Raw genomic sequence first — 9,032 nt, 5'->3', positions numbered from 1 at the left:
ATATTCAAACAGATCTAGCTTTTATTTCTGTTTTTTTCCTAGTTTCTTCCCTTTCCCTATAGATAGCTGTTCTTTTTAATGATATATTCTTCCACTGTACTTTACTCTAGCATATAAATAAATACACATATATATTTGTGTCTCCGTTTTTGTATAAACTTTGGAATATTTTCCTCTCTTTTCCCCATTTTCATCAAATAACATTTACGGCAAAAAAAAAAAAAAAATTTAATGTGTGGTGGGATTGGGTGCTGTTTTAGTGTTTGCTGTAGTAGGCAGGCAGGCCTACAACAGCTCAGAAAAAGCCAAGCCGGCTGCTTTTATCCTCCCAGACAAATCCATCTCTAAGCTGGGCCAGTTTGAGGTCCATACAGCGACTGAAATCAGCTGGCTGAATGTGGGAAGCATCCTACAATGGCGAGGAAATGCACTGCTTGCCAGAAGCAGTTCCTGTAAGAGAGGATCAGGGTACAGAGTTAAACCTTCAGCATCAGAACTTTGCGGCCCGCAAATCAGCAGACATTCGAGGACCCCTCTACCTCTCAGAAAGAAAGGTGGAGGGTCTCGCCAAGTGAACCACACTTGTTTGGCTCTAACAAGAACAGCACTTTAGAACGAACACTTTCCTGGTTGTTCTTTTTGGTTTTTTGTTTTGTTTTTCTTTACAGACTCAACCCACGTAGAGTAAGGAAAGAGGTTAACGTCCAGGGCCTGAGGTCAGTGCTCCTGGCAGCGAGCGAGTGGGCGGGGACGGGAGGGCGGTGGGTGGAGCCAGCGCCTGGGGGCGGGGCTAGAGGGATAGGGGGCGGAGCCGGGACTCTATCAGGAGAGGGAGTGGGTGGCCAGCCAGGCTGGGGTCGAGGTGGAGTGGGCAGCCAAGTAGGTCTCTCCAAGCCCAGGAAGCCTAGCCAGCGCAGCAGAGCCTCTTCCTGCCAGATGATTCTTACTGCTGAGCCAACTCACTCCCCACCTCCCTCGCAGCCCCGGGAACTTGGCACACCAGAAGGCCGAGAAGGAGGCGAGGGAGCCGAGTGGAGGAGGAAAGAGCAAGAGGAGGAACAAGCGGCTAAAATAATTTGGAATACTCTTCCTCTCTTCAAAACGGATAGTCTCAGGCTGCTCCTTCTACCAAATGTCTGCCCTCTCTTGCTCCTAAGTCTGATTCATTTGCTCAGACTGCCTCTGGTGTATCTTTCCCCTGCATTGAAAGTGGCCCCGTTTCTAATAGGGATAGAAAAGCATAGTAATTTGACCTCTAGGGAAGGCTCTGACGGTGGTTCTCTCCTGTGTCTCTTGAGGTAGAAACAGGGCACAACATAAATGACTATGGACAGAAGCACATTGAGTAGGGCACATCCCTCTACAGAATTCTACGCGGCCATGGAAAAGACTTGGGTAGATCTAGACGCACTGCTGAGGAAGGATGTACATAATACATTGATGACTACAAGATGAATCAAGTTGCAAAACGATACGCATGTTTGTAAATGTATTGGAAAAGCTATAGTAATATGTTATCAGAAGTTTCTTCTGGGAAATGAGATTGGAGAGTAATTGTATCCTTGACGATGCTTTCTGCTGCAAGTGAAGAAAACCCCAACTCAGCGATTCACACAATAAGGAAATTTATTATTTTAAACAACAAGTAATCTGTGGGGAGAGGGACCCTGGGGTTGATTAACTCAGCAGCTCGACATCTTTGGGAACCCAGGTTCTTTCCGTCATTTTGCTTTGCCATTCTCCCTGAATAGGCTTTGTGTCAGACAACTCCTCTCAAAAGGGGCAGGAGCAGTACTTTCATGAGAAACATCTAAATTTAATATTCTTAGCAGATAAGGCCAAATCACCTAGCCATAGTCACCTGTCGGAGTAGTCCCATGTCTCCCAGAAACTAGTCTGTCTTGGTGTTCCTGCCACATTCCATCTCTGGCTAGAAGTAGCCCCTGGGAAGCATGGCCTCAGATGCTCAGACACTGTAGCAGCATCTGTCAGTTATACTCCCTGCAGCTGAGATCTGAGGGGACATTCTCATGCCATTCACAAGCGTTCTCTCTTTTTAAGAACACACGCACCACTGACTTCCTCTATGTGTCACATGTTCTTGTCTAAATCGCTGTGATTGACTTAAAGATAGGCCAATCAGGACCACACTCTCAGGCTCAGCTAGTGCCCACCGGAAGTATAGGGCTATTGACGAGGAGTGTGGGAAACTGCAAAAAATCCGAGTTCTGTTAGAAAGAAGAAAGTGGAGGATAAATGCCAGGTAAGTAACTGATAGAACCTGCTACAATGAGGGAGGGGGGAGCTTTTTAATCTGTATATTTATGTATAGTTTGAATTTTATAAGCATGTATTTTGCATAATAGTTATTATTTTAATTAGAGCAGTTAAGAGAATGGAACTTGGCATCAAAAAGAAAAGTTATTTGATTCCATCTCTATGATTTATAATCTGTAGCCTTGGGCAAGTGACTTAACATCTTCAAGTCTTTATTATTAAAAAGTTGAAAGTGATTCTCAAATTAGAAAAAAAAAGCACAGAAAACATTAAAGAAATGTGAGTTTCTCTTATGTCCTGGGGAACAAATTATTTCCTATCTGTAAAGATTCAGAAACATATGTGTTAGATTACACTACTTCAGGTTTAGTTATTATTTTAATATTTCAAAGAACCAGGAAGCTACAGTTCTTCCATAAGCACAGTGAAATAAAAAAGAGTCACAATGATTTCTTTTTAATGAGTTGAACAAAATGTTCTTTCATTGCCTCTGAAGTAGTTTATTGTTTGGAATGATAGAATAACATACTTCCCAGAAGGTTATGAGATTCGATTATGAAGTTATGTGGCTATTTTGAAAATGATCAGTCTAGTTCTATTTATGCATACAATTATATATAACCTTGGTTCTTAGTTATTTAAAATGGAATCAAAGCCCATTATCTTAATATCACTTTAAAATGCCTGCTAAGAAACTAGAAAGTTGGAGAACCAAGATTAATTAGAGGATTTAGGTTTGGATATTTCTAAGAGATACTGAAAGTTGCAGAGATGAAGCAGTCTTTAGAGTTTAGGATGTAAAGTGGAAATTCAGATCTACCCCCAAACTATGATGAGAGCTTAGCAGAGTCATGAATCTTTGCTGCTTTTAAGTTTTCTTGTTACAAAATGAAAAACAATTAAGCTGTTTGAAAATTATACCATATCAGTTATCTATTGCTACTAAAAAAATACTCTAAAATTCAGTGGCTTAAAACAACAATCTTTTAATTTGCTGAAAATTCATCAGCATGAGCTCATGCTTATTTTGTCTAGGGTCACTCGTGTGGTGACAGTCAGTTTGTAGATTGGCTGAAAATTGATTGATCTAGGAGATCTCAACTGAGGTTCTCGCCTCTGCTGCTTTTCCTCCAAAAGGCTAGCTCAGGCTTCTTTACATGGCACTCTCAGGGGCAATAAAAGGGCAAGCCCAGTATTCAAGCACTTTTTAATTTTCTGCTTGTATCCTGTTGCCCAATGTCCCATTGGTCAGAGCAGGTCACATGACCACAGCAAACGTCAGTGTGGGAGGGGTCTACACAAGAGGTTGGATACAGGAAAGCATGACTGAGTGGAAACCTTTGTAACAATCTACCACCTGGACATCACATAAATCAATCAGCAAATTTGAAGAATCATACTATAAATTTTAAAATACCAAATAAGTTACAATCACAAAACCTTGAAGGTAAGTAAAGGAAGTATTGTTAGAGTGTATTTAAAACTGCAAGATACTTGGGGGAAAAAGTGATTTTTTTTCCAAAATGAAGTTTATCACTATATCAAAATTTGCATCATTTTGACATCTGCTTGGCTAGAAAATGGCCTCCTCGGATGAAAGGTAATGTGATCCCACGCGGAACCTAAACTCATCTTGGCCAGCCATCTTGGAAGGTTCTCTGCTCCCTATCCCTTCATTTCTTTTCATTGCACCGAGAATCAATTGTCTTCATACACTGAACAGTTTATACATTTTGATGACACATACATTTGTTTGTTGTCCTTCTCCCCCAGTACAATATACTGTTTCACTCCTAGTCTGTACCAGGCATCTAGCACAGGACTTGACACATAATAAATACTGGTGGAGCAGTGAATGAAATGAAAAGCTACACTTATGCAACAAGTACCTCCTGATGTGGTTTCCCAGCATCAAGCATCTTCTGTTCTGAGAATATAGCAAATCTTCCTGTCCCTTAATGGATGATTCATTCTATCAATAATTTGCCAGGGGAGGGCAGTAGCTGCTTGCTTCAAACTCTTATCTTCATATACCTCTTCTGTTAATCAGTTCTTCCCCAAACTGTGGCAGAACTAAATCGCATGGATTCTACCTAAGCTCTATCGCTGGAATCCCACCCTTCCTTCTACTACTGCCTTAGGGAGTCTTTGTCATGCTCGTCGGGACGCCCACCTCAGCCTCCTAACTGGGCTGCTTGCCAGGAGTCTTAGCCAATCCCACCTCACCTTCCTCTCAGCTGCCAGAGATATCATCGTAAAACTATTTGAAAAATTAATTCTAGGGTTAAGACCTCCCCTGCTCCCCAAAACCTGGAGATAAGATCAAAGTCCAAAAGTTTTGGCAAGAAGTTTAAGGCATTTCACAATTCGTCCTGAGGTGTCTCTCCTGGCTCTTCTCTCATCACCAGCCTCCTTCCTCACATGCAACCTCTGCCTTAGCCACAGAGAATGTTCCAGTGTTGAGTGAAATGTGCCTGCCTGCAGAGCATCATAATTTGGTGCCAGCTATCTTTTTCGCCTGGCTTGCCTTCACCTCTCTTCCTTCACCTGGCAATCTCCCTCCTCCTCATCACTCAGAGCTCCCTCGTCATTACATTCTTAGGAAGCCTGTCCAGCCTCCTTTGCTCATATTGCTATTAAAATCCTCATACATTGTGTTGTGAGCCTACAGTCACAGCTCCAGCTCCTGCTGCTGTTCCCAGCAAGCGAGATTTGTTGGAAGAGGTGAATGAAGGAAAGTCGAAAGGAAGAAATTAGAAATGGAAAAAAAAAAAAAATTAAGTGTGTCCCACAGTTGGTACCTCATCCCTGACTTCCTCTGTGCCACTGGGTAAATTACTCCAAAAGGCATTTTTGGGGGAATATCTATTGTGTTTGTATTTCTGACATCCCTTTGCTCTTCTGGAAAAAGCGTTCTTTTCTATGGGAAAACCTGCCCCATGGAGTTTGAGCGGGTTTGATCATGTCCACTTTCCAAGAGGCTCCACACCATTGGACATGTAAGTGATTCAGGAGGGGGCACATGACCCAACTCACTGAGACCATTCAAAATCCTCCGTGAACAGACCCTTCTGTTAAAGCCCATCTCAAGCACAAAAGCTGTTTCATGGCTACTGAATAGAAATCGTATGGAACTTGAGAAAGGCCTCATACATTTGGGGGATCCGGTGGTGCTTAAGGAAGATGAACAGAGAGCAATGAAATGATGACGCTTTAAGATCTCGCTAGATACAGGGCTGTAAAAAGTTTGTTGTTGTTGTTTTGTTTGTTTTTGTTTTTGTTTTTGTTTTTTAAAGTGGAGAGAATTTCTCTATTTAGAAGTTTTTAGAGCAAAGCAAAATTATAAGCCATTTTTGGAAAGAGAAGTGGTAAAAGAGTCAGGATTGACAAGAATCAACTCGTACAAAAACCCCTGCTTTTAAACCATTATTGGCAGCTTAAGAAAGGCCAGCAAACCCCTGGGGTGATGTTGAGAAAGGAGCATGCGTGAAATGTCTGCAAGAATAGTTGAACCCTCTCATTTAAGGACACCTTATCTAAAAGGGCCCGTGAGGCTGGGACTTGCACCTGCCTGGGCCACCCATGTGCACGTTGCTATGATGGAAGTCAGAGCAAAATAGAACAACAAAAAATCACAAGAAAAGATACAAAGACATCACAAGAAAGAAAAAAATCCAGCAGATTTCATGAAAACAGTGATTCTGGTTCTTCGAAGACGTTCCCAAGAAAAGTTTTAAGGAAGATGGACCTAAAATCACACCTAAGAACATTGAGAAAAGTGCCACAAAACCAGAGGAAAAAGGTGTGAAGCAGTTCAAGAATAAGCAGCAAGGAGATAAACACCAAAGAACAAATTCCAGCCGGCAAATAAACTCGACAAGAAGAGAAAATTCCAGCCGGACTGTAAAAGGGATGAATCAGCAGCCAAGAAACCCAAATGGGATGATTTCGAAAAGAAGGAAGAACTGAAGCAAAACAGACGACATAATGATAGAACTAACTGTGACGTCATTGTCCGGGTGAAGCAGATTTGGGAGATTTTAAGAAGATAAGAGAATGTGACAAAGAAGAAAGAATGAAGTAGATGAGTGATGTGCAGAAGTCAATTCAAAGGAAAATCAAGACTATTGCATTTGCACGTGCCTCAACTTGTGTGGTCCAGTGTTACTTTCAGTGGGGTAATGAAGAACAGAGAAAATAGGCTTTTGAAGAACTGAGAGATAATTTTGTTGAGTTATGTAAAGCTAAATATTCCAGAAATGTTTAAGAAATTTCTCACGTGTGGGTGTAAACCATAGATTGCAGAGATAATAAGAAGTCTTAAAGGCCATGTGAGGAAGATGCTCCAGCTTGCAGAAGCATTAGCCATTGTGGAGTACGCATATAATGACAAAGCCATTTTGGAGCAAAGGAACATATTCAAAGAGGGGGTCTACGTTGACATTTCAGCTTTACAAGTCAGCAGATCACCCAACTCTGGACAAAGTATTAGAGGTGCAGCCAGAAAAATCTAGAGTTTATCATGGACGAAATGAAACAGATTTTAACTCCAATGGCCTGAAAGGAAGCTGTGATTAAGCATTCATGGCTACATAAAGTATTCTTGGACTTTTTTTTTACCTATGCACCCCAAAACTAAGATCAGAAATGATAGAAGGCATCCATGAAGCAGTGGTATAGCTGGTGCACATGCACGATGGCACCAGAGTGGCCATGAACTGCCTATGGCATGAGACGCACAAAGACAGGACAATGATTGTGAAAACAATGAAGACTTATGTTGAAAAGGTGGCTCGTGGCCAATACTCCCATTTGGTTTTACTGGCGGCATTTGATTGAATGGATGATACTAAGCTAGTGAAGCTGATAATCGTTATCAGAAATTATTAGTTCCTCGCCTAAGAAATTAAATGACAAATATGGAAAGAAGGTCCTATCGTCCCTACTAAGCTCCAGAGATCCTGCACACTCAGTATGAGAAATCATTGAAGTTCTTGCAGAAAGGAGATGGAAATGCATACAGTAAGAAAGATAGAGATCTGTCACAGAGAGCTCTTAGAATCCATCTCTCCTGCTTTGTTAAGGACATACCCTGCAAGGACACGCCCAAGGAGTGGAACTAGAGAAGTTTGCCTGTGTATTGGTTTCTGACATTCTGAGAGCTGCCACTGGAGACATTCTACCTGTTGTGAATGCCATCTCCAGCTGCAGATCTGCATCCTGGTGGCAAAGATGGAGGTCTTCATGTCGTAAAACATCCCATAAGACCTCGTGTTCTAAAGTGGTCGATAGAGCAAGATAAAAAGATGAACGAAAACAGAAAAGTTGTTTTGCAAAAGCACTCATAGAGCTTGTTGGTATGAAGAATCTGAAGTCCTGGGCTAGTGTAACCTGAGGTGCCATTATTCTCTCTTGTTTTCTCCAGAGCTCTGATCAAGAAGTTGCAAACAAAGTCAAAGCCAGACTGAAAAGGCTGATTCCACATTGAAAAAAAAAAAAAAAAACCAGCACCAGCAAAGGAATAGAAACACCACTTGAAAAGCTATCCGCATAAGTGGAAACAATGAACAAGATGGAATCATTTTTCTCTCTTCTGATCTGTTTTCCAAGTGTAGAAAGGAAGGGTTAAGGGTCCACCTCACTGGGTGCTCTGTATACGTGTTTCTTCTTTGTATAAGGATTTGTTTATAAAATAGTTTCGATAAATAAATAAAATTAAAATAAATAAAATAAAATAAAATAAAATAAAATAAATAAAATAAAATAAAAGGGTCCATGAGAAGCTGTCGTTTGAAAGGTGTGTCTGGGAGACCTAGAGAAAAAAGCTTCATGATGCTTATTTATTGACTTTCCTTTCTCTGCAGCATCTTGAGATCATTGGCAAGTCCAAGTAAATAGAACATTTATTTTTTTTTCTTTCGTTTATGTATTCATCTGAGAAATGTTTACTGAGCAGCTATTATGGGCCAGGCACTGATGAGCAGCCTGTGTGACTCGGCAGAAAGCAGAAGGAGCTGGATTGTAGGACTCCTGTCCCCACTCTCCACTCTTGACCAGCTCTAGCCTGGAGTATTCAACGAATATTTACAATAATAGCATATTTTGTGCCTGACACTGTATTAGGCACTAGGATACTGTAGAACTAGTCATTCCCCCTGGCAGTAATGGTGGCAGATAGACAGGCTTTGATTCCTAAAGAAGCTTAATAGGATCTAAAATGACAATGTTGCAGAAAAGGCTAAAATATAGCAAGAGCATTAAAGAAAGGTCATGCGCGGGAAGCAGCCAAAGTCTGCGTCACAACAAATGGTCTTGAGAGGCCAGTGTGGGCACCAGTTGTCCTCTTTCTGCAGAGCTGAAAAGCTTTTGCTTTTAGATAAGGAACCACCAACCTGTGCACTGAACACCTTGGAATCAGAGTGTCCAAAATGGAGCCTAGGCCAGGCTTCTTACAGCCTGCTGGTCACATGAGATCTTCTTACTATATAACCCACCGAAAGGCAGAGTGCCCCAGGGGTATCACTGAAACCAGATGCGAATCATGGACCTCACAGTTACCAACACACAATGCTGATAAGCTGGTACAAACTGCCTTGAAATTTGCCTTGGATCCACCATTACAAAGCAACAGGATTAGTCATAACATTTACTGTCTTGACCACAGTCCAGTGCTGTTCAGGTACATTTTTCATTTTAGCAATTCATTGCGGGGCAATCTTAGGTCCACAGGAGTTCACCCTGAACCCCTCCAAACC

At 41.6% G+C, this 9,032-nt stretch overlaps 1 pseudogene; it reads left to right on the top strand.

The window, feature by feature from the left end:
* The first annotated feature begins 425 nt into the window (after positions 1-425).
* On the top strand, positions 426-7,831 carry LOC102888337 (annotated as a pseudogene).
* Positions 7,832-9,032: the final 1,201 nt, after the last annotated feature.

This window comes from Pteropus alecto, unplaced genomic scaffold, assembly GCF_000325575.1.
Source record: "Pteropus alecto unplaced genomic scaffold, ASM32557v1 scaffold94, whole genome shotgun sequence".
NCBI classification, from domain to species: domain Eukaryota; kingdom Metazoa; phylum Chordata; class Mammalia; order Chiroptera; family Pteropodidae; genus Pteropus; species Pteropus alecto.
The sequence above is the reverse complement of the archived record's forward strand: the minus strand, read 5'-3'. Positions and strand labels throughout refer to the sequence as shown.